Source organism: Anabrus simplex, chromosome 10, assembly GCF_040414725.1.
Source record: "Anabrus simplex isolate iqAnaSimp1 chromosome 10, ASM4041472v1, whole genome shotgun sequence".
Taxonomy (NCBI): domain Eukaryota; kingdom Metazoa; phylum Arthropoda; class Insecta; order Orthoptera; family Tettigoniidae; genus Anabrus; species Anabrus simplex.
In genome coordinates this window covers 50,017,483-50,044,568 of record NC_090274.1, presented here as the reverse complement: position 1 = coordinate 50,044,568, position 27,086 = coordinate 50,017,483, and the positions used below count along the sequence as shown (strand labels likewise).

The 27,086-nt window shown below is 36.7% G+C and overlaps 1 protein-coding gene across 4 annotated transcripts in view; it reads left to right on the top strand.

Annotated features, from left to right (window-relative positions):
- The window catches only part of LOC136881750 (zinc finger protein 79), a 181,128-nt gene that overhangs the window by 147,222 nt on the left and 6,820 nt on the right, over positions 1 to 27,086 (top strand). The window lies entirely within an intron of this gene.

Here is a 27,086-nt window from a genome sequence, read left to right as displayed (position 1 = left end):
CATGCATAGAATCAAATGAGCCTGGCTTCCCTAACCTTGTACTGTTGTGATAACATTTACTGGAAACCTTCTGAAGGAGTCCTAATTATGTTTTCTGGTTTGATAAGTTGTGTAGCAATGACATCGGTCAAGTAGTGTACAGCAACTTATACAGATTTCATGTTGTTTTGAAGGGTGTATATCTTTACCTACCTGCTACCTTTACTTTTTGTTCTTCTGTTTTATGCTTCATTTTCTTAGTTTTCCGACCTCGTGTACGTCGTTCAAAGAGCTATGTGGTGGGTAAGATGGCGCTTTCCAAACTGACCGCATGTTTAGATTAGGACAAATATTTAACAAACTGTATATGGATAATTTATTTCTATAAAACACTTTTTTGCCTTGTCAAGACTTTACATGTCATTATACTTAATTACCGTACATGTTTTGGAAGCCAACTACTCTCTTCTTCAGCAGTGCCAAAACATCAAACTACCGGGCGAGTTGGCCGTGCGCGTAGAGGCGCGCGGCTGTGAGCTTGCATCCGGGAGATAGTAGGTTCGAATCCCACAATCGGCAGCCCTGAAGATGGTTTTACGTTGTTTCCCATTTTCACACCAGGCAAATGCTGGGGCTGTACCTTAATTAAGGCCACGGCCGCTTCCTTCCAACTCCTCGGCCTTTCCTATCCCATCGTCGCCATAAGACCTATCTGTGTTGGTGCGACGTAAAGCCCCTAGCAAAAAAAAAATATCAAACTAAATCTTTGGACTTGATACATTTGTACAAATACAGTTATCAACAGAACAATTATATATAAAGCTTGAAATCATTAAAATATTTCTTTGTGACTCAACTGTTTACTTACTATGTCATTTAGTTAAAAAAGTTAAAATATAATAATTTCAAATCCTAAGATAAATAAAACCTATTAAATTAGCCACTATGTGCTAAAATTTAAAATCTGCTCTGCTCTTGGAACTTAAATCCTTATTTACACCTAAAATAATGACTATGTCAATTTAGTAAAAACTTTAAAATATAATATAAAATGAATAAAAGAGTGACAAGTAGCAGCTAGCCTTGTAAGGTCATTGACAGCAAGCAAAGGAGCAAGGGCATGTTCGTTCAGGTCAAACTGGTGTGATGTTATTTTAATTTTTGGATGAATTTGGTACCAGCTGAAACTGAAGAGATTGACTGTTAAAATGGCTCGCATGGTTGGACGGGATTAAGAGGAGAAATTTCCGATTTATGTGAAAGGTCTCAGAGGAATATAACAGACTAAAAAGGAGAAATTTCAAGAAGAGAGCAGAAAATATTTTAAAATCAACATATAGTGAATAACTTAATGGTTTTATTATTTTAAAAGTTGAAAATGATTATATTTTAAAGTGTTTATTAAATGACATGGTAAGTGTAAATTTAGACACAAAGAAACATTTTATTTTAACATATATAGTGGTTCATTCTAGCATAGAAGTCTTCAAATAGTGGGTCCGATCTAGGTTTGGACCCGAACGGACCTGCTCGATTTACTGTACACAATGTCAAGAATAAGATAGAAATTATTATTAAAATACCAGAAATATTTTATGTAGTAATATACAAATTGTACATCCCGTGGCCTAGAACAGTACTTTCTTCGTAGATGGCAATACTGTATTTTGAAGATATGAGAGTGAACGTAAATTTTATTTGCTCCAAAAATGACAGTGAGTGTTTACTTGTTTTTTGTTTTGTTTTTTACTCTAGCCTCCGGCCACCTCCGTGTTCCAGTTAGTAGTTAACATTATTTTTTAATTTGTGTGCGGAGCTAAAACTTGCTTAGATGCCTTTATTCAAGACTTGGAGGAAAGAATTCATTTTCCCGAATTTCCTTCAGTATCTTATAATGAAGGTTTGTAGTAAAACTGTTCATTTTTATACCAACTGACGACAGAATTTGAGGAGCAATTCATGCACTTCAACAAACTGGAAGACATTTTTCAGGCTGTCGAAAAACCATTTTCGTCGATTCTTGAGGAGAGAATGATGTATGAAAGCAACTCAGTTGTAAAACTTTGACATGACAGAATCACAGATGGAAATGATACGGTTGCAGTTGACAGAACAAATGGCCTGTAGTGCCGGGAGTGTACAATGACAGGTTCGGCTTGTCAGGTGCAGGTCCCTGGAATTGATGCCCACAGGCGACCTGCATGTCATGAGGAGAATAAAATTATGATGAAGATAAGACATACACCTAGCAGTCATGCCAGCAGAATTAACTAATTATGGTTAAAATTCCCGACCATGCCAGCACTCTAACCATTTAGCCAGGGAACCGGACGACAGGAGAAGGGGCAAGGAAGGCTGATGTGTCATTCCGGTCCTCTCTTGTTAGAGATTCTAATGCTAAATTCTGCAACATTTTGAAATATATTCCAACAATATTTGCATCAGCATATGTGTTTGAAAGTATGTTTTCCAATATGAATTTTGTGTAAATAATTTCAGAATTATTAATGATCACTTGCCTTTGCTGGCAAGATGTAGTGTTTACAGTGCACTATGTCTTTTGGTATGGGCTAGAATAAATTTGTTACTATCATTGATCTGTCTCAGTCTCATCCTTGGCTTTGACAATATGAAAATGACTGAGATATGTGTGATGCCAGTATTTGTACCATTCCTTATGCTGCCAGTTCCTGTTATGAATGCTGTGAAAATATCACTCATAGGGTCGGTTGGTGCATGCATTTCAGTGAGCTTGGCAGGCTGATATGTAATAGCAACTTCTGACTCAGTGAGAAAAGCAACGGGAAACTACCTCACTCCTCATTTCCCTAGTATGCCTCTTGAGTGATGACAGCTGTTGGCTGAATTGTGGGGGACCGAACCAGCCTTCGGGCTGAATAACCAACATACATACTTGGTGGAGTGCTTAACCATTACTGGAGATTCGTGCATTCTACACTCCTACAACCATCATTCATTTCTAGAACTTCCTTCACTGCTACCTTAATTGATTGCAGAGTGATATCTTCAATAGAGGATCCTACCAGCTCACAATAGTATCCAAATTTGATTGGAGGTGATGAAAAGTTCATGATACCACAAAAGAGCTTGCCAGCAGTGGATCCTTTTCTGATGGATTACAGACCATACACAAGTCAATTTCACATTGAACACTTAAGATTGCCTATCTTTACCAGAAAGAGTGCTATGTAGTATTTCATATTCACATCATGTAGAGATTATTTTCATGTCATACAATAAACCAAAGTACTGTAGAATTCTCTGTACCACTCTTAAACTTGTACACATTTTGCATGAAACATGTTCTTACAACAGAGAAGAAAACAATCCAATATTCAATACTGTATTAATATTACCACTGTCTCTCACATTCCCACAAAATCTATCGTGTCCATTCAATTTCTTGCTAGAAGATATCTCTATACTTCTGTCAGGCCTTTTTTAATTAGCAGAAGTGCTTATTGGTTCCATGAGTACATCACAATTTGGTATCGTTGTTAATTTTCCTTTCCGCCACATTCTTCCTGTGCTTAAACACACAAGAAGTGTAACACTCCTGATAACAGCTACAATCACTGAAGTACTTTGAAGTAAACAATAATAAACATTAAAAGGTTTCACATTCTTGATGCTTCCTATGTCACAAAAATACAGTGCACACTCTCGAAGATAACATAAGGAAACATTCAACATCAGGAAGAGAAAATGCTAATAAGGGACACCTTTGACCTCGAACACTCAGAACTGCACGAAACCATACTTAGAATAACAAGCAATAATAAACAAAAGAGTGGTGTGCATCATTTCCATGAAAAACATTGCATTCTACCTCAAGTAACATTGTATTAGAGAGAAACAAAGTAACAAGATATCAATACCATAGGAAGGAAATTACATGTAATTTAATGGTGTCAGTGTATCATTACATTTTGAATCAGCAGCGCCAAAACCTCTCTGCTTAAAGTATTTATAATAGCGCAAAACACACATATACAGCAGTACCGCACACTTGAAGTGCTTGTATTAGTCCTCAAAGTGCAGGTGTGGGATTTCCATGAAATGGTTAAAACAAAGTGGGAGAGAACAATGTGCACACCTCACTAAAGCCATGTTATCACATTCCAAATCACATTCACGCAGTCTAATATCAAAAGCCACACTAAATACATTTTTAAATGATGATGGTATGTCAGTGTCATAACCTGGCTTTCACCAAGTATATTGCAACATGGGCTTACTCGTAGGTGTAGCAAATTAATTGTAAATCACAGAGTGAAGTTTCACGATGAAATAAAGATCATGTACCTTCACTTGTGGTTTGGCACCTTGTAGTCTTACAAAAATCAGTAATCCTGATATAGAGTTTATATTGCCGAAAGAAGTAAACATCAAGGGGTTGGCAATATTTTGTTGTTTTCGGTAGTGATATCTTCAGCGTAACATCTTTGTTTGGAAGACTTGCATGTAGAAGGGTACAATCTGTATGACCTGCCCAAGAATCACACAACAATAGGCTCTTTTAATTTGTTACATGTTTGCCAAGGACTGACGTTAGAAAACGTTTCATGTGTTCTTTAGTCATTTTTCCACTTTTGCTTGCCTCCACATGAATGTTTCGTGGACAGGTGGTTTCAATTTTCTTTAAAATATTTGGACCGAAAGTGCCTTGTGTCTCTTGAAAACAGATGTACAACTTGTTTGCTAATCTGCCTGCCATTGATAAAGCCACATCAATTGTGTAGCATTGGGTAGAGCTATGTACAGGCTGCAACACACTACCTGTAGTTTTCTCTCCTCTGTAGGGCAGTGTTGATGCTGAAGACATTTCATACTGGAATTGACTCTGTTCACTGTTCCAAACATTACCTTTCTCCACACCCTCCTCTGTTGTAAACATGTTCACTTCATCCACAAACTGTTGTGCCTTCTGACGTATAATATTATTGTCTACTATGTCCTTACATGTGACAAATGTAATAATATGCCTGGATGAAATGCCATATTCAGCCTTGAGATGGTCGATAAAGGAAATGGAAGCTTTGAAACTGACCAAGCCAAACCATTTTAGCCCCTTCTAGAGCCCATATCTGCAGATGCCAGTAGTGAACTGTAGATCCATACCTCCTTGCACCATCAAATTGCGATATTACATACTCTTTTATAGTTTGTAATTGCAACAGTCTGTTTCCTTTGAAATGAGCACCTGCTCCCCATTTCCTAGACACATAATTTAGAATTAATATGCAATTTGATTTACTTTTGATGCAATTATGGCGCTTCGTTAGTTTGCTATAGGAATTGAAGCCACGATTGTAATAGTCTTCATAAATGTTCTCTAGTAGGCTGTCATCAATATCTTTTAAGCCTTGAGATGGTCGATAAAGGAAATGGAAGCTTTGAAATTGACCAAGCCAAACCATTTTAGCCCCTTCTAGAGCCCATATCTGCAGATGCCAGTAGTGAACTGTAGATCCATACCTCCTTGCACCATCAAATTGCGATATTACATACTCTTTTATAGTTTGTAATTGCAACAGTCTGTTTCCTTTGAAATGAGCACCTGCTCCCCATTTCCTAGACACATAATTTAGAATTAATATGCAATTTGATTTACTTTTGATGCAATTATGGTGCTTCGTTAGTTTGCTATAGGAATTGAAGCCACGATTGTAATAGTCTTCATAAATGTTCTCTAGTAAGCTGTCCTCAGTATCTTTTAATATACTGGACATCGTCTTTTTGGGTGGAGAGAGTTTGTACTCACTTTGACTTGACTGTTCCTGTTGCTCTGGAGATGAATGTCATGTACTACTTGAAGAGCCAGGTTCAGGTTCCTCCTGTCCTTCAAAATCCAGCATAATGTCGTGTATTTCTGTGTCATCGCCATTATATTTCTGAATTATTATGTTATATAATATATCCGCGAACTCCATATCCTTGGCCCCGATGTCATTTCGATATTCAGCACGTCGCAGCTTGGTCCCTAATATTTGGACCACATGCGTAGGATTAATTCTCTTCATGATATCACTGCACTGCACACAGTTTACACAATAACTCACTTCCGAACACTCCCAGAGACAAATACGTACTGCAGCTATAACTCTCACGCAACTGGAGCACTGGTTAGTGCAGCTACACTATGCCACAGTCTAGTGGCGCTAGCAGACAAGTGCGGAGTTTTGCATTGAAATGAAGCACACACTGTTTTTTTTTATGATTGCTTGTTATTCTAAGCATGGTTTCATGTAGTTCCAAGCGTTCGAGGTCAAAGGTGTCCCTTGTAAGTAGTTTTACAAGTGATGAATTTCGTACTTGGCTCTGAATTTACCTAATTTTTAAAATACAATTCTTAGTTGAATTTATATTGGTCCATCTGTTCAGTACAGTTCAGATATAAATCAGTAAAACTATATGGATTGTACACTCACGAAAACTATTGAGACTATGACATGTTTTGACCTCATGGGTCATCTTCAGCTAGTATACATGGGAACAAGACACCTTAAAATATCTGAAGTGAGGAATATGGATGAAAATGATTGATGGAAAAATTCATTGTGACACATTAAAAAAAATTAAACATAATGCATTATTTTAGTCATAATGATATTCTAAAATAAGAACATAGAAGGATTGTTAAAACATTATAGTCCATCTAGAAGGCTACAGTCCAATACTGATTAAAATAATTAAAATATACCCAGCTGGAGGAGTTTCTTGTGGTATTTGTGGACTTCCTTTTTTCAAAGAGAGTGTGTGGTAAAATGTGGCCATCAACATGGAAAACGAGTATGAAGTTTATGTACCGTGATGTTATTCCTCTGCTGTGAAAATTAAAGTTGATCTGAAAAAGGATGACAACGAGAAACTTATTTCAGTCAGTAAGGTAGTCAAAATGCCAAGGCAAGTACTCGTTCTCTCTCCTCCAGCCCCTTGAGTGGGCTACTCAAGTTGAGTTGATGTTGAAAGGAGCACTGATTGGCAATTGCCTTGTGCTGTTGTTTGTGAGGGGAAAACGGTGAAAGAGGTGAAGGGGGAGAATTGGACAGTTGGAAGTTGTATGTGTATTACATGTTGTGAATACATGTGATAACTTTCATTTTTGGTTCTGCATTGACAAATATATTTTTAAAATTCTTAATAAAGAATTTACATATATTCTTCACTTGTTTAACCCTTTGGATGCCGACCCATAATAGGGCATCATATGCATGAAATGCCAAGCTTGTTTCAAGGGATTTTGCATCACTATATAAAAGAAATTATTTACGTCTCAGTTTAAAAGATATGGAGGTGAAATTTGGTATGTGAGCTTGATATATTCCAAGGAATATAAACATGTGACTTGCATTTCAAAAAACAAAATTTCGTGGATTACTGTGCAAAAAATATTATTCTTTTTTATTTTTTAAAAGGAAAAATCATAATTAGAAATTAATTAGTACATTTTACACTAAATACAAAGTGACTAAGTGAAGATGTGAAGATATTTAATCTTAACTCTTGTCTGGGATCGTATGTAACAATTTATATTGTTAATGTTGGTCCAAAAAACATTGAAGATGTGGAGGGGAAGACACTAACAGTCAATGATTGGATATTTTATGAAATTTTGGAGAGTAATAGTAATTATTTCAGAGGACTCTGTGTAGTAGCCGTATTTGTTACTACAGAACAGTTCAGAAGATCAGTACAACATACAAAATCAACTAACAGTGTCAGGAATGAAAGTGTAAAGAACAGAATGAAATATTCTATGGGTGGAGTGTCAGGTTGAGGTACATATTTTGGCCTTGGGATTTCATAAAAATTATGGGGATGGACAGCATTATTTGCAGGGAATATGCATTCAGTCCAACAATCATCTAATTCACTGTCACTGTCATTTTCATTAGCACTGTTACGATAAATCTTTGACATTTCACGAAATGTTGTAAGCCCATTGGCCAATGACACGGCTCCATCATTCTCTGGTGCGTTATCTGAAGACCCAGAAACATCATAATCATCATTTTTACTAAAATTACAGTCGCTTACATCTTCAAAGTTCCTCAGTTTCCTCTCCCGAAATAGGCCTACGTGACGTCATGCCTTGTTGTGATAAATGTACTATATACAACTTTACGGCCTAAATAAATTGCTATATAACTATAACTACAGTAGAAATAATAATAAACATAATATATTATGATAAATAACTAAAGTGTGTCAATTAGAACGTAAAATGATTGAAAAAATCACAACATGCAGACATAAACAAACAAGGAGGCTGCCATATTGGATCAGAGACGTCAAGTGCTCACAGATCATACACTCACAATTGATGAGTAAACTAGCAGAAATGAAGCTATGTCAGTGCCATCTAATGACATAAGAAGGAATTACAAACATTCTACCTTCTTTCTGCTTGATTTGTAGCGCAATCTAGCACCTTACTGTATCACTACACCACTTAAAAGAGGGTGCCGATCGAATCGGCATCCTGGCATTTTTCCTACAGAATGTAAGAATGCATTGGCATCTTGGCACTGTAAGAGTTAATACAATATTACCACTTAAATCAAATGGCCTATCCAAAGATTATATCTAAGGACATGTTTTGACCTGTGTTAAGTTCATCTTCACCGTGATGTACAAGAAATAAGACATACATACAGTACCTATAAAACAGTAGCAAATGATAATAAAATTAACAAGAAAGAATTTAACAGTATACAATAAAAACTCAGTTTAATAATAAATTACCATTCTCTAGTCTTGTTGTGATCGAAATTATTGCTGATTTGAGTAGAAATAAGTCCAGAGTCGAACAAAAAGTAGTTGACTGGAGGAGTACCGCTGAAATCAAGTGGGACTGTTTACAATGGAAATGTCAAATATTATCGGGTCATCGGAGTCAGAACAGAGTGAAATTTAAGCACCGAATTTCTTCAGTGAGGAATAAAAATGTTGATCAGGTATTCTCTTTTTTTCTCCAACCCCATATATGGTTATTCAGGTTGGGTTGATCATCAACGTCAATATAAATATATACAGTATATATATCAATATAAATTACAGGGTCACAGTTTAGGTGCAAATTAATGTCTATATCACGTGGTAAGTGTCCAGTATATTCTTTCCTTGGTAGTTAACAGTGCAGAGATGTGTTCTGTACAGTATTATTCTGTTTATAGTTGGCAAGTACCATCTCAGAATACAAAATGTAGACCGGTACTTAGAAGCACTGATGAATCGTTCGTTAGTGATACATTCGAGAATATTTCAAAATGAAATCCACCTACTCATGTCTTGCATTTATACATGCAGTTTAGGTTTTGTTTACTTTAATAAATTCAGCTATAACTTCCTTCACCAGGAAAATTTCAGACAGAAATTTATCTATTTCATTCCAGAAAATGGCAGCTGTAGAAACATTAGAAGATGAAGAAATAGCTACGCTGCTGGATGATTATCCTTCTGAAATAGATACACCCATAGAAGACAGTGAAAGCGATGATGACATACCACATCAGCAATCAGAACAATGCTTGTCAGGATCATCTATTGTTTCCAACAATTCTTCTCAGCCCAAAAGTGTACCTGCTTCCAGTTTCAGTGACATATATGATAGTAATAGATATTCAGAAGAAGAAGAAGATGATGACGAAGAAACTGCATCTTCCAGTTTGCAACAACGGAATTGGAGAAAAAGGCCAGTACAGACTATTGTACCTATTTTTTCATTACAGCAAGGACCTGTACAGCATATGTTCAGGGATAAGTCTACCTTCTCAGATGTATTCTTAACATTCCTAAGTGATGACATCCTGGATAAAATAGTGTTCCAGACAAACTTATATTCTCAGCAGAAGCAAAGAAGTATGAAGCCAGTAACAAGGCAGGAGATGTACGGCTTCATTGGCCTGCAGTTCTTATTTGACTATCATCAGTTACCGCATTTGGTGAATTATTGGTCTAATGACATTGATTATTCAGTGACGATTGTGCCTCAGACTATGCCGAGAGACAGATTTCGCCAGATACTTTCCAATCTTCATATCAGTGACAATTCTTCCATTCCACTCAATAATACTGATAAACTCTGTAAGATTAGGCCATTGATTACTGACCTGAATGATAAGTTCCGGAAATGCAGACTTCCAAATCAGTGCCAAAGTATAGTGTTATTCAAAGGGCGCTCAACTCTTAACCAGTGCAATCCGAAGAAGCCAATCAAACAAGGATATAAATTATGGTGTCGGTCAGACAAGTCAGGTTATATATACGAATTTTCTGTCTACCAAAGGAAATCACACTACTCTGAGGATTCTAAAAGACAATTTGGTTTAGGCAGAAGTTTGGTTGAAACTTTGACTAGAGATCTGAGTGGTAAAAATCACATTGTTTTTATGGATAGATTTTTCACGTCAGTGAAATTGTTTGAGTATTTAAAAACTCTTCAAATTTATGCTTGTGGTACAGTATGCTCGAATCGCAATGATTTGCCAACTCTTCGTGGTGATAAGGACTTGAAACATGGTGAATTTTATTACAGTGTGACAGATCAAGGCCTTATATTTTTCAAGTGGAAAGATAACCGTTGTGTGCATTTATTATCAAACTATCATGGAACTGAAGTTACGAATGTTAGTAGGACACAAAAGGATGGTTCTAACTTAGAAATAGAGGTTCCTACTGCAGTACTGGATTATAACAAGGAAATGGGTGGTATCAACAAGGGAGACATATTAAGGTCATTTTATGATAGAGATCGTAAGGCCATGAAATGGTGGCATCACCTCTTTTTTGCTTTTGTTGAAATGGCTCTGGTGAATGCATTTGTTGTGTATCATGAATTGAATGGTCAAATTTCTATGCTTCAGTTCAAACGTCAGGTTACCCAAGGGCTACTCACAAAAGCAAGGGTGCTGCAAAGAAAAAGAGAATGGCCACAAGAAACCGAAGGAGCTGCCAGTGCATTACCACCAGTGCTGAGAAGAAAAGGCAGATTTTCTGTGTCAAATGACATTAGGCTTCAGAACAGAGGAGCTCATTGGCCTGTTTTTGAAGCAATCAGAAGAAGGTGTGAATTTTGTGCAGCAAATAAAATTCAGTCTAAGCCTCACTCAAAATGCTCTCTTTGCAATATACACTTGTGTGTAAATGAGAAAAAGAATTGTTTTTATGATTATCATCATGCTTAACATCATGTTGTTTAGTGCAAGTATGCATTGTTGTGAGCAAGAAACTAATGAACAGAAAAAAAAAGATGTATTGTTTTATAAATGTGTTGTTAGATAATTACCTACAGGCTTGATGATACTTTAAAGTACCAAGATTGTTCTGTTCAATAAAATCTTTTATTTTAGCTTTCCGAGTTCAAGAACTGTTATCACATATTCATGATAGCTAAGACAACCTACCAAAAATGTTTGATAATAATAATAGATAATTTAATACTGAAAGGGAACATAATGCATTGTTTTACAATCTTGATGAAATTCTAAAATGAGTTCAACAAGGGGATGATGATCATTATAGTCTGTCTAGATGCCTACAGTCCAATACTGATAAAAACAATTAAAAACGCTCAGCTGGAAGAGTTTATTGTGGTATTCGTGAAGATGATTTTAAACAGAATGTGTGGTAATTTAAAAAAAAAAAATATGTCACACTGCATTTTTCCATCTATTATTTTCATCCATATTTCTCACTTCAGATATGTTAAGTTGTCTTGTTCCCATGTATACTAGCTGAAGGTGACCCATGTTAGGTCAAAACGTGTCCTGGTATCACTAGTTTTTATGCGTGTGGTTTACATTTGAATTGTTTGGATCAGTTGGTCCAATATAAGAATTTTTTTTTTTTTTAAGAAATGTATTTTAACCTTTTCACTGCTGAATTCTCAGTCAGGCTGGTCCCCAGTGCTGGATTATTTCAGCCAACAACTCTTCAAATATTATTGCCAATTTAAACGAAATACAAACACTAACTACAGAATAATATTTTGAGACGATATTTTAAAGAAGTAATACGATATTTTAATTTACTCCCTTATTTATACACTCTTGGAGATAGTTCGTGTTCGGGATCCGTGGCTTGAATCCTCATGAGGTGGCAAAAATTTTGTCCATTAGGAAGATGCATAGAAATTTTCATTTGCATTATGAGCTATGCCTGCTATATTTACACACAATACCAAACCATACACACAATTAACAGCAGAAAGATTATTTAAACACAAGATTGATCATAATAGAGCGGAACTTGCCATAAACTTAGCATCAACTGTCTGTTTATAAAATCTGTTTGCTTTGTCCGCTACCCTCGCCGACATCATTTAAAAATACCTCAAAGTAATCCATTTCAGGGCATTCAAAAATCTATTTATTATTTGAAGTAGCTAGGTTTCTCACTTGAAATGCATGCTCCTTCGGCATAAACTCGTCGTCCGACCATGTGAGCACACCTAGGTCAGTGTTATTTCTTCCTCTCTTTGGCAGCAAATCATCATCTCTATCAACGTTATCATCACTCCCTGTCACTTCACTAATATCTTCAATAACAGTACCGTCACTGTTGAAATGCACATCAGACTCAATCTCCTCTAAGAGTGTAAGATTTCCTTGGGGTGCATCTTACGTTCGTACATGGCAGCTATCATTCAAACATGATGTTTACAACTATGACAAAAGAAAAAAATTTCCTGCAGAACTACTTGCAGAAAAAATATATACCACTTAGTTTAAAGTGTGACTAGTAGATGGCAGAAGCGTATAACACAGTTATACGGCAAATTGGTGGGTGTGCTATGTACCAATTGATGAGCCCAACTTAGCACACTTGGGTGAAACGCTATCAACCAGGAATAAGTTAGCTCGAAAATTTATAATGTCTAATAACGGACCATTTATATTGGTATTATGAATTTACTCATTCAGGACAAATATTTCAGGTTCCCTATGGGAATCAACACCTATATCATCTGATGGCAGGCATCAATTTTTGGTAATGAGACTAAGTCTCTCGTAGTGCATTGGCACTCCCAATGGCTTCAAGTAGCCTACGTAGTGGCCTCCACGGTATGCACTAGCCATACATCTTGGTGGGTGTGCTATTTACCAACTGATGAGCCCAACTTAGCACACTGGGTTGAAACGCTGCCAGGAATGAGTTAGCTGGTAAATTTATAATGTCCAATAACAGACCATTTATATTGGTATTAGATCGAGTATATTCGACTGCAGCACTGGCGGCGCAGTCCAGCTCGAGTATACTCTATTGCAGCACTCGAGGGCCATTTCAGGTAGCTCAAGTATACTCAATCGCAGCAGTGAAAAGCTTAAAAATTATCAAGTAATTTGCTAAAAAGTCATGAAAAGCTGTCAAATGCATTCAGTGGCCATGTCTACTATTTCTGCAGGTGCATACGAAAATAGCAATAATTCCACTTCTAGGGTGAGTTGAAATAAGCGTTTGCTTTGAAGAGTTAATTTTTAATTGAAAAAATTAAAAATCAGTATTATTTCAGATTTGTCCACCTCTAATGTGATACATAAAACATTTGTTCTACTGACCCAATAGTGATGTTATTAGTCTTTAAAGTGTAGGAATGATATTTCAATGCAGTGGTTAACCTTAGAACTGGAAACTGTTGAATATTCAACACTTTGGTCCCTGCTTTAGTGCCACTGTCAAATATTCAGCATGTTCATATTTCTTCTCGCAATTTCCTTATTACTCAACAGATGTCGTGACAGTCTACTTCTCGTTTTCGATGTCCACAGCAGCCGTGAGTTCAGTTTCATTCATATTTATGATCTCTTTGTGCGCAATTTCACAGGAAAAAATGAGTGCAGTTTTCTGACGAACTGTTTGTGAACCATTTTTTGTAGTGTTTTTAAACAAACCTTAACAGGCTATGTTTTGCTATTCTATTTCCTTTTATTTCGTAGTTTTCCATTTGGTGGGATTTATATATTTGTATTTCATTGATTATATACATTGTTAGTACAGGTGTGTCTAAATATGACATCTTCATTATGAAAAATTAGTAATGAAGTAGTGCAAAATTTATTAGAAGATTGAATAGCGTATCTGAATTTGAGGTTATTGAGAATGAACCAACATATTCAGAGTCAGATTTGGAATGTTTATCAGTTATTTCTTTGCATCGCATATTGGAAATTGAAAGTGGTGACGAACCTACCATGGCAACATAGTATAAGGGCACACCTCAAAATGAATGTGTGCCAGTACATTTTCCCTAATTTTTCCAAGAATATACCTCTCAGAGTAACAAAACTTTTGTTAGTGTATTACAGATATATTATTAACGATCTGTATATCTCAGTTTGTTTGCGACATGTTCCGGTTCTGTGTGCATACTGTATGATTGAAAATTGTATTACTTTGAATGTAGCAATTACACTTTTTGAACAGACTGTATATTTTTCTTGTCAAAACATTTTTGCAATTTTGTGTCACCACGAAATCCTCAGTGTATTAGCTATACATGGATATATAAAGCTTAGTAGATTTATTTTGTATCTTGTGGATATTTTGTATTTTAGTTAAATAAGTAAAAGCTGCCAAATATGGCTGCCACCACAAGATTTAACAATGCCAGTTCTAGGGTTAAAGCAAAATGTCATAATGCCACACTTTTACATGTGACATCACTTTCACATTCAAGCAGTTCAGTATTAAAAACCATATTATCTACATTTTTAAGCAATGTTATGTGTTTGTCAATATCATACCTTTTTTTTTTCAGCCATATTGCAAAATTGGCTTATAAGCTGAAGTAGAAAATTTATTGTACTTGTGGTTTATCACATTACAGTCTTACAAAATGAGCAATCCTTTTCATATAAATCTTATATTGCTGCAAGAGTACACATCAAGAGGTGGGCATTAGTTTGTTGTTCTAAGTGGCAATAGCTGCAGTTGGAAAACTTACATCTAAAGGTACAGAATTACAGGTTTGAGAGTCTCCACCTAATCAATACTTGTTATAATTACAAGTGTATGTATTTAAATTTAAAAATACATTACAATCACAGCACTAGTTTTGATCCTGCTGGGGATCATCTTCAGCTGCTGAACATGTCATTAACCCGGCATTACTCGCTAGGTCTTTACAAGCGCCGTTACTCGCTAGTGAGCGCAGCGCTCACCTTCATTTTAAAAGGCCAAAATTTGCCCATATAAAGATGGAGGTATTTTTAATACATCAAATTGAGTCCAACCTCACTTCTCAAAACCATTTCACCTCTGTCTAATAATAATAATAATAATAATAAGTATCGAACCTGCCAAGTTGGGGTCGGAGCGCCAGTTCCTGAACCGTCTGAGCACAGCGCTAGGAACACGAATACTTAAATTTGAACAAACAGTTATTTATTTAGAAACCCTAATAATTAAATTAAACAAATTTGACGTAGGAGGATTATGCTAGTACAAAATAAATTATTCAAACATATAAATCAACATAACAGGAAACAAATATTTTACACACTTAGTCATCATTTCACATTTTACATTCGAACTACACTCACTCATCACTTTCGTTGAACTCAGCACCATTTTTGGAACACTGTTTGCACATTATTACAGTATGTTCTTTGCAAATGGCCGCAGCACACTGCACACATCGAGCGGTCATTTTTCTGTTCTTCTTGCATGGACAATACATGCACTTTTGACGTTCTACCCCATGAGGACCCTGCTGTTGCTGCTGTTCCACTTCAGGCAAACCAGCTTCTCTTCTTATCTGCATTTTCAAAATTGTATCCAGATTTACAACTGATGATCATGTAACTAAGTGTGATTTTACCAGCTCTCTGCTCAAACATTTCAGATACTCGCGCCGTATGATCTGTGTTGCTGCGATAAATGATTTGGCTATTTATAGCAGCAATATTCAACAGTGAAAAGAAAATAGTGAGGGGCCACCTACAACTTACTCGAGCTACTGAATATAGACTCTTCATTTCATCGACAACATCAACTGCGCCTGTAGTAAGGTTGTAAAAAGTTATCACCTCCGATTTCTCCATATCTTCAATATGTGGATCAATTTTGTCACTATCGTGCATTGTAGAAAGCATGAGAATATTTTTGTTTCTTTTTGAAACATACGACACCAAGAGACACTTTTCTCCATACCCAAGCATGCTGCTATAAACTGGTCTCCCTCTGACATCAAGAAACGAAGGGGGAATCTCACGTTTATTCTTCCTGAGTGTGCCGACAATCGTCGTACGGTGATTTTCCAAAAGATCGATGGCTAATGGCACAGAGGTAAACCAATTGTCTGTTGTAATATTACGCCCTGTGCTGGCAATTGGCTCAATTAGTCATTTCACCACGCTGCTTGCGCTATTATCCATTTTATATGGGTCATCAGGTTGCTGTCCTGCATAAATTTCCAATTTCAGGGTATAGAACACCCTGGAATCCACCAAAGCAAACCTCTTAATTCCATATTTATTACGTTTTCTAGGCATAAATTGCCGGAAGCTACATCGCCCTCGAAAGCCCTCCAACATTTCATCTACAGTGCAATATTCACCAGCTTGGTACACATCTGAACAGCGGAAGACAAAATCATCAAACAACTTCCGGATGGGAGCAAGTTTGTCAGTTCTTTTTCTTTCTTCTCTATCATAGATACTGTCGAATCGCAGAGCACGAAGCAGTGTGCAAAACCAATTCTTGGACATCACAGTGCGAAAGAATAATGGAGCAGTTGAATCATTTACCCAGAGATCGTTCAGGTTGACATGTGACGATTTCAACACGCCAGCCATATACAGTAAGCCTATCAAAGCCCTAATTTCGTCAATATTTGTATCCGGAACATCCCTAGGTCTAGCATAATTTACCCTCATTTTAGCTAAATATGCATTCGTATATGTGACAATATTCTGCAGAGTTTCCGTAGGAAAAAACAATTGCCACGATTCAATAGGTGTTTTGACACATTGGGCTTTCCTTTTCACTCCAGGTAAATGTGACACCAAATTATGTCTCCATGTTCGAATATTTGTAGGGAGTGCATGGAGGCCCCACTTGGTACTTCCATCCCTTCCGAGAACGAATGGAATGTGGTCTTCAATCAACGAAACTGCTTCATCTTCCTCAGAACATGCAGACACTTCTGTTTCAGAGTTATGATCACTTTCGTAAACATCATCTGTTTCACTACCATCACTTTCATTGTTCAAGTCCACTTCCTCCTCCGTTTCACTCAACCACGAAAGTATCTTCAGTGGACGCCATTATAGCTTGTATAAATTCACCAACAACAGTTACAGTATAAATATTTCACACTAACACAAGCTTAAGACAAAACTCGACTTACTACAATGCGAAAAATTTGAGTAACACTGTTACTCGCTACTGAGCGCTCCGCTCACCAGACATGCACTGTCGCATCTAATAATGGGCTGAGGGTCTTTGTTTACATATATAACTGAAATAACTGGCACCTTCACTTCCGAACAGACTGTTTGAAAGGTATAGGGAGTTTCAAAAGAAAAGGTCGTGTATCATTCCAACAACAAGCAATATACTACGGAGGTGAGCACCGCGCTCACCTAGCGAGTAACCATGGGTTAAGATCAGTTGTCAACATAGCAGATACACCAATATGAAACATTACTTTATCCAAGATTCATAAGCAGTTCTAAATCCTAAAAGTAAAATGTAACAATAACAGATTGGAATGGTGAATTTCATGCCTAAAATTATTGCTTGAGGTGCACTTGCACAATCTTATATTCAAATAATGATGTTACACTAGATGATGTTTAACTTGAAGTTCACATGCATAGTCTTATGTTTGAATGCTAATACTGTTTGTCAGGATTTGGTGAGAAATATCAAAATATATATATATTTTTTAATGTGTTTGTGCCAGTCAAATGTGCGCATGCTTAGATCAGCATCTGTAATAAAAAAATATACTTAAAATTGGTAAATGAGTAATGTTGTCATCACAATTAAAATTTGTTTTAATCACTTCAAAAAGAAGCTCTACATTGATATAAAACTTGAGTGTGTCCTCTCATTGATGTATTGCCTCATGTGGACTATTACTGTATTTATGTGACTTTGATTAGGAGAGAACGTCCCTTAATTCAAGTAATTTGGCTGATTGTGATCTGTTGGTAGTGGTAGCATTGGGTGTCTAAAATGAAAGAAGATAAAAGTGGTGTTAGAGATAGTCTACTGAATTGTGAAAAACATATGAGGGTTATTTACATGACTCACTCTCTCATCTTTCTAGACTGGTTGTCTGTGGCCCTGTTGGAGGTGCCCTGTGTACTGCTCATTTGACAAAGGCTGATGTTGGCCCCTTGATGAGGCAACACATTGTCGATTCTAAACAAATTTTCCTACATCGAAGGTGACTTGAAAATTTTCAAAATAACATCCAAAAGTACCTTGCTCAACATCAATGAAGAACACTACATACATCTGGAACAGTACACCAAGCTAAACCATAACCTTATTGAAATAACAGAAGAAACTATACTCCGCACGGCCTTACTTCTAAATTGAAGTTTCGCAAAACAAATGAGCATCGCCTTTCCTCTGTTGCCAGCGCGCTACGCCCGCGAGAACAGCTGATGCAATACGACCGCGGTAAACAGCCCTTGTAAAATGTAATACCATACTCAGAAAAACTTATGAATATGGATTGAAAACAAAAACTACACTTACTAACAACATCTGACACTAATAAGAGAATATACTATTAAGAATAAAAGAGATTGAGGAAATAAAACATCACTCACCGCTAATGGCTGGCACAGAAAGGAGGTTATGGCCTACAGAGGGAACACTCCACTGATCTCAGTCACTAGAACCCTCCAACAATATGAAAAACACACTAATTACTGAAGGAAAATCCAAAAGATCGCGAAGCATACCAAATACCATACACGCTGAGCGAGATAGGTTGCCTTGTCTTGTCTTGTCTTGATAATTTGATGGGCTTCGTGTGAGATAGGTTAACCACGTGGCGAATTTAATATTAGAGTTGGCAGCTGGGTTTCGAGATCGTGCTTTGCCGATATAAATCGATATGAATGGCAGATTGGGATTGGTTGGATGCCTATGCTTCAGCGCATAATCACCAGACAGCCAAAATCTGCTAAAACACCAATTTAGAAGTAGAGCCGTGCGGAGTATAACGTTCTTTATGATGCAACTATTCCCTTAATCAGTAATCAGTATTTGAAAGATAATATCAGAAACATGTACTCAGAACACCCCCAGGTTCAAACCCCCTCCCATCCACTCTACCCTTCCAAACTTCCCCTCCAGCCTCCAATTCCTTGCTCCCAACATCACCCCTTGTCGAGGAGGAAGCAGTACACAGAGCACCTCCAACAGGGTCACAGGCAACCAGCCCAGAAAGCGAGGAAGTAAGTCACATAAATAACCCTCATATTTTTCACAATTAGTAGACTATCTCCAACACCACTTGAAGAGATGTTGCATAGTTCAGTCTGCTGCGTTGTTTATTCAAAAGAAGTAAAATACATCAGCAGAAATACTTCTGGGATGAACCGGCACATAAATACACATATCTTCACTGAAGGGGAATCATCACAGTGGACACCTCTGCTCTGGTCTGCATCACAAAAAGCTACCCTATTGACAACAATTCCGAGGTGTCCAGGTAGGTGTACATCCTGTCTAAACTTATTAACAAATTATACAGGGTTATTGAGCTAAGATATCCACCTCAGGTAACTCTCAAACAGTTTAAGAGAGTGATGTGCGCGAATGAGTCTTGGAATCGTGAGAATCGGTTCCTACAACTCCGCGGTCGCATTCAATGTCGCATGCGAGGAATCAGTTCCCCGATGACATCACCAAAGTGTACTGAGCGCACTCACTAGAGTGAGTTGTCCATATATAAGTGGGCCAAATTCGAACGTGCAATATGTACTATTTCTTTTGTATACAGTATAGTGAATTGTATAACATAAGTTTAATTGTAATAATGATAAAATAAGTATATAAGAATGTAAAAATATTATTAAATGTTAATTTATATAAAGGAACTAGGCAAAATAACACCCATTTCAGTGAAATGTCTTATTGGTTATCATGAATGAATTAAGCCCCATAATAATGAAATAACAATTTAACCTGGTAGTCTGGAAATCCCATTACACCATTTGACCCTGGTTGTCGAGATTGTTATTTTTTCTAATGTGGTTGTCAAATATCCCTAGTATAAATGTATGAAGTGTTTTTAATAAGTACACAACTTGTTTCATAGCATACCTGTCTTCCGTTACATTTAATTTGCAATGAACATTTTGTACTGCTGTCCAACTCATTGACTGAATGGTTAGCATTGAGACTTTATTACAGGATGGGTGGGGGATTTTAATCGCCTCTGATTAGTTATTTTGGCCCATGGACTGGGTGTCAGTGTTGTCACAACACTTTTCTCTTCATATTCAGACAACACACTACACTACACCACCAACCATAATTGTTATCATAATTGGTGTGTATAAGTCTCATGCTAAAATACAAAACACATCTCTACCCAGTGTTATGCTCAGTGGAATACCAGTAACATTTAGCGATCATGAAATGAACCTTGGAATATTCGATAAATATTTAAGTTGGTTGGGACCTGTCACAAAAATTTGTTAAAGAGTATTCTATTCATTACATTCTGCAAAAAAGATGAGGGACTTCCTTCCAAGAAGCAAAAGAAAATTATTAGTTCAGATTCTAATATTTCCAATATTTGACTACGGAGATGTAGTTTATAATGAGCAAAACACTTTCATGTTGACTACAGTGAGCCTACAATGCTTGTGCTTGATTTGTATTAAATATCCCAATCCAAGCTCATATTAGTCCTTTCGTCTCTCAGCTGTCATGGCTAAGATTAACTGAACGGCGTAAATACCACGCTGTTTCCCTTCTCCAAAGTATTCTGCAAACAAGCAAACCAGACTATCTTGGAACAGACTTTAAATACCTCTCCCCTTCCAATAGAGCTCGCTCAAGATCATCCACACGTTCCCTCTTGTCCATTCCCATTCATCACAGTAACTTGTACGATGACTCATTCATACCTGCTACCATACATGTCTGGAACTCAATCCCAGCGAAAATTAGAGGCATACACAATCAGAGGCTCATTAAAGGGAAATGTTTAATATAGTACTCAAATTTGTAAAAAAAGATCTCACTAACGTAAAAAAACAGTAATATTTAGTTCTTAATTATCAATAAGGATACAAAATTATAGAGGTTAAGTAAATTCATTTTAGTGATTTTTTTAGAAATTCGTGTGCCGGGCTGAGTGGCTCAGACGGTTGAGGCGCTGGCCTTCTGACCCCAACTCGGCAGGTTCGATCCTGGCTCAGTCCGGTGGTATTTGAAGGTGCTCAAATATGCCAGCCTCGTGTCGGTAGATTTACTGGCATGTAAAAGAACTCCTGCGGGACAAAATTCCGGCACTTTGGCGTCTCCGAAAACCGTAAAAGAGTAGTTGGTGGGACGTAAAGCAAATAAGATTATTATTAATATTATTATTATTAAATTATTTTTCCCTGAATGTCAATGATTTTGATAATACCAGTTCTTGAATCAACAATTATTTTCATTATATTTCAGTAATAGTATCAACGAGCGGAATAGCCATGCGTATTAACATGCTACCGCTATGGAGCCAAGCTCTGCACTCAGCAGGCGAGTGGGTTCGAACCCCACCGTCAGCTGTCCCAGCAAAAGTTTTTTTGTGGTTTCCTTTTTTCACTCCCAAGAAAATGCCGGAACAGTTCCTATTCATAAGCCACAGGCGGATTCCTTCCATTTTCTTACCTGCTTTCATTCCCCATCATTAATTTGACATTCATTATCTTCTCAACTGAGCTTGGCATCAGGAAGGGCATCAGGCTGTAAAAATACGCTGTAAGATATAATCTCACATCATCCCCGACTCCGTATTGGGCTAAGGGGATGATATGCATTCCATTAAAAGTATCAGTGAAAAATTATCTGTAAAAGTGCTTCTGTTCATCAAAACCCGGCCGTGAAAAGGTTAAAAGCACAATCATCACTGAAGGGGAATCGTCACAGAGAACACCTCCGCTCTGATCTTCATCACAAGAAGCTACCCTGTCGACAACAATATAAAAATTATGATATTTTAACCACTCGCGTCAACATACGACTCACCCACGTCAAGTTCCATGCAATTATGAAAACTCTTTTGTGGAGCATGCTTTATCTTAAGGTGACACTCCGGATATAAAAAGATACTTTTACCAAATGCATAGATTTTCATGAAACTTTGTGGGAATCTCACCTACATAAAAGTAGAAATATCACGAACATTTCTTTCATATACAGTTATATTTTCAAAATGTTTTTTCTTTTGAACGTTTAATTCCATGTTTTCATTAAATGTAATGAATATGTTAATGTAAATTTGTAATTAGGTAGATAATACTGAACCCGAGTGACTTAGGCCCATAGTCAGTCATGATTTGATTGATAAAATGATATATGGTACATTTATTGGAATACAGGAGTGTAGTTGAAAATATTTCGTTTATGTAATGTCGAAATCGGAGCGAAGGAAGGACGACAGACTGGAGCCTGACGGATTAGCTCAACACGACAACTTTTAGCTACTTCACAGCAGGGAATATCATTAGTTGGCGAACAAGGAAATACAGAGTCCACAAATAAGTCTTGGTCAGAAAGAGGAAGGGGGAGAGTCATACAAAGGAAACTCACCACATGAGTAATACCTTGGGATATTTTTGGCAGGACGGAAATTCCGGGAGCTCGTGGAAAATTACAGCGGCTGCGTGTACGTTCGCTAGCCTAAGTTCGAGCAGGTGGAGATTTAAATCACGTGACCGCTTGCCGGCCAATCGTAAAAATTTAATGGAAGGCTCAGGGATACCATCTTAAGGAATGATGGATGAGATATTTTCGTAACTACAAAAGTATTCAGTAATAAATTATTGTGAGTACACGGATGGATGTAATGAATTTATTAGATGTCACGCATGGAAAAATAATCAATAATTATTGGCAAATTAAATAAATTGAAGGCTGGATTTCTTGGAAACCAGACAGCTTGAATCTCATTGGCTGGACAAAGACCACGTTGTAAGGGACGCTTACGAAGGCGCGAAATGTGAGGAGCTAAATCCACCCGTATCTCCTAAATCTGTGATCACCAGGAGTTCATATTTAATCCAGCAGATATGCTAGCGGAGTGGATTAATTTGATGTAAATTTTAACTTCCAATTCGGAGTGCAAGCACCGATATTAAAAATCCACCCCCTCCCTCAGGGGTATGACGTCAACGAATCCGCGGGAAAAAGGCTTCATCCATATATACGGGGCAAGGGATCCTCGCCAACACACTTGAAGTGAATCTCGGGAGCTGAATTGACGGTCGCGGTACACTTGAATTGAATATCGGGAGCTGAACTGTTGGTCGCCGATAACTTAGAATTCTACGGATGTACAGTCATTTAATGGCGCGAGCATCCGCCAGTGTTTGTAAAATGTGATCGCGCTCAAGCAAAATGAACTAGAAATAGTTAACGTAGGACAGTGTTTGTCATTTATGAATATCAGTGATGTAAAGTAATTACACTGCAAGAGAGTAGTATAAAGTATATCACCATAAGTACGTACATAACAGACTGTGTGACGAACAGTACTTTCAGGGAATAGTAGCCTGTACTTTGCTATATCGAACCGATATCTTGAACACGTCAAGAATGCCGTATGAATCGGGCGTATCGCGACGGGCGTAAAAGTTGACACCTCGTCGTACGTGTCCAGGTCCATTGTGCGGTAGTTGGACGAAGATTAAAGAGTGTAAATATTAAATTCTTGGGTCTAGGATAGTAATTTGTTGTATCAAAGTTAAAGTATTCAGTGTTAACTTTGTAAATGGTGAAGGTTTGTGGAAATTAAGATACGAGTGTAAAATGGTAATGTGCCAGGAAATCTTTTGTGGAACTACGCCATCAAGAATGGAGGAGTAAAACGCAGAGAGGGGCCGGAGGAGCCTCTCATCTGCAAAGCTGTAATGGAATACCGATAACTAAGATGAGTACTAAACTGTAAATAATATTTGGGAAATGTTATCGTGATGGGGAAAATGGGAATAATTTGATTATACTTGGTTACCTTCTGTAACAAGATGGGTCGCTTAACGACCCCATCCTAAATTTGTAGCACGGACAGTAGTAAATAATAATAATGTAAATAATCGGGTCTTTTATGTATTCAGTTTGTTGGAGATGTAAATTTGTATATATAGTGTAGTACGTTAAGTCATGCATGCATTCATATTTCTTTGTAGTCAATAATTTTCTTTACGTTTGATTTTGGTTATGGTAGTTAAATAAGACCCGATATGTGTTTTCTGTTTTATCATTTTAACGAGCTATGTAATGACATTGAAGGAAAATCCAGCTTCGCCATACCAGTTGTGTTTTGTTGTAATTAATATGGTCATATTTTCAAAGTGAAGTTGTTAAATTTGTGAGAAGCGATTATAATAATAATTTCCAAGTAAATCATATCTGGGATTGATTAGTGCCAGAATAAATCGAGTTTGTGAAAGGGGTTATGCGTTAAACATATTAAGAGTGGACTACCGTGTAACAGGCGAAAATAATTATTTTTTTATTAATAATAATAAATAAATAATATAACTACTTTTTTTGAAGAAGATATTTTTTATATAATTTGGATATAATAATAATTCATGTGATATTGGATTATTTAGTGAGCAGTGCGTAATAATAAATTTATGTGATCCGGTGTTGAGTTTATTGGGAATCATTTAATGACGGGATGTCGTTTTTTAATTCGGAATTAAAGTGCGTGGTAATTTAATTTGATCAATTAATAATATTGAAATGTAGATCGGTGCTAATAATCCGTACATGTTATGAACGTGTGGTTTAAATTACGGTCCAATATTTTTTTTGCGTATAAATGTCGTGTCTTAAAGTTGCGATTCATTAGCCGGAACACGTAGGACTAATATTACGAAACCATGATTGTCAAATTTTGGTAAATATAATTTCAAGATGTTACGATTATTTGTGGAGAATGAACTAAAGCGTAGATCAGAATGAGATAGAAAATGTTAAAGAATTTGCAGTCAGATAATAAAAGGTCGTACGATGTCAAAAGTGGAATAAATAAGTCAGTTGATAATTCTGTGAGGAATAAATAAATGAATCAAGGAATATTGAGATAGAAAGGAAAATAAATTCCGTACGAGAGACACTTAGGATATTGATATGAGTGTAAAATGTACGGGCAGTGTCACAGAGAAAGACTGAGTTACATAGCGGGGAGAATTCGAACCCGTGACAGCATGTACGAAATAAATAGACTGCACAGCTATTCGTTGAGATACAACGGATCTAAGGATAAGGAGAGTTCAGATTCCACATAAATGATCGTATGTTGTAATCATTGTAATGACGAGCGATGATAATCATGATGTCGTAGTAATAATAATAATAAATATTGCAGATAAAGGATTGGACCGCCGTAATTAATTGAGCGTTGATAAAGATGTTAAACGGGAATCTAAATGATAATATGCAACCGATAATAATAATAATAATAATGTAAGGACGATGTTAAATCATCACGGTCAGATTAATAATAATTGTCATAATAATATCAGTAATGATGTCGTTGGTTGATCAGTGAAATATTTGTAATTGCGACCGATATCTGTATATATTTTGGCGGAAGTGACCGGTCCATTAATAATAATAACCTCTTAAGTGACGTGAATAATAATAATAAAATCTTGAGTCACCTATTCATTAATAATAATAATAACCACGAGAGGGATATACTAATAATAACAGTAATAACCATTTGTGTTTGCATCCCGCATAATAATGACGATATTAATCAAACGTGACAGTGCCAGGAACCGTTGATAATAATAATAATAATAATAATAATAATAATAATAATAATAATAATAATAATTTCAAGGATGATAATTTCATGAATATTGTGACGACGGTGGAGTTAATTATTTGGTGACAACATCCCTCTATTCGTATGTTGAATAATGAGAATGATAATATTAGAGTCATTTGGTACCTCGTTATTGTACGGTTTCCGTATGGGACGATGTTACAGTCATACTTGCGTGTTTGTTTACTTCGCTCGCGATGCGAGGGGGGGCCATTGCCACGGTATTTCCCAACTGCTTCTCGTTATCTCATCTGTGTCAGTAGTCTGTTGAGGCTACTTTGCAACATTTCAAATCACATGTAAATAAAATATAAATGCTGATTCAGTGGTATGGCATCAGCTGGATATCGTAAGATAGGAACTGTCCGTGGAATCCAGTTTTCGCATTTCACGAGAAACATTACCCAGTCCGAGCACCGGTCTCGGAAAAATGTATATAGCCGGAGTACGTCATCTTAGTTAAATCGGGAAGCCGACCGTAACATGGGTTATGCTCGGGCTCCCGATAGAAGGAAGCTATATCTTTGAACAACGGTTCGATTCAAATGGAATCGATCCGTAAATTATACCTCCAAAATGTCATTTTATTTCAGAAGCAACCCAGCAAGATATTGATACCACTTGCGGTATGGCAAGTGATTTGTGTATGTAACATGTGTGGAAATTTAAATGTCGTTGCCAAATGTATCAAAGTTTCATACGTCAGATGGCGTAATAAACCGCCCCTTCTGGCAAATTAATTCAAAGGAAACCACTCTCATAATCTTTTTATTGTAGTTAGATGATGCCCTTTTTAAAGTAACAGTCACTTCCTAGTCCTATCATGGAGTCCTTAAATTCAAGTTGCAATCGAGCCTTCCCCATTTTAATTTTAAATTGCTCCGTTCATCCCCGTGTTCTATTTATGCCGTTATATATATATTTGATGACTTAAATAATGAACCGACACCCCTGAGATAAATGCTAGTCTGGGACTCGGGAGGTGGACGGGTGATGTTTTCATTAAATGTAATGAATATGTTAATGTAAATTTGTAATTAGGTAGATAATACGTCGT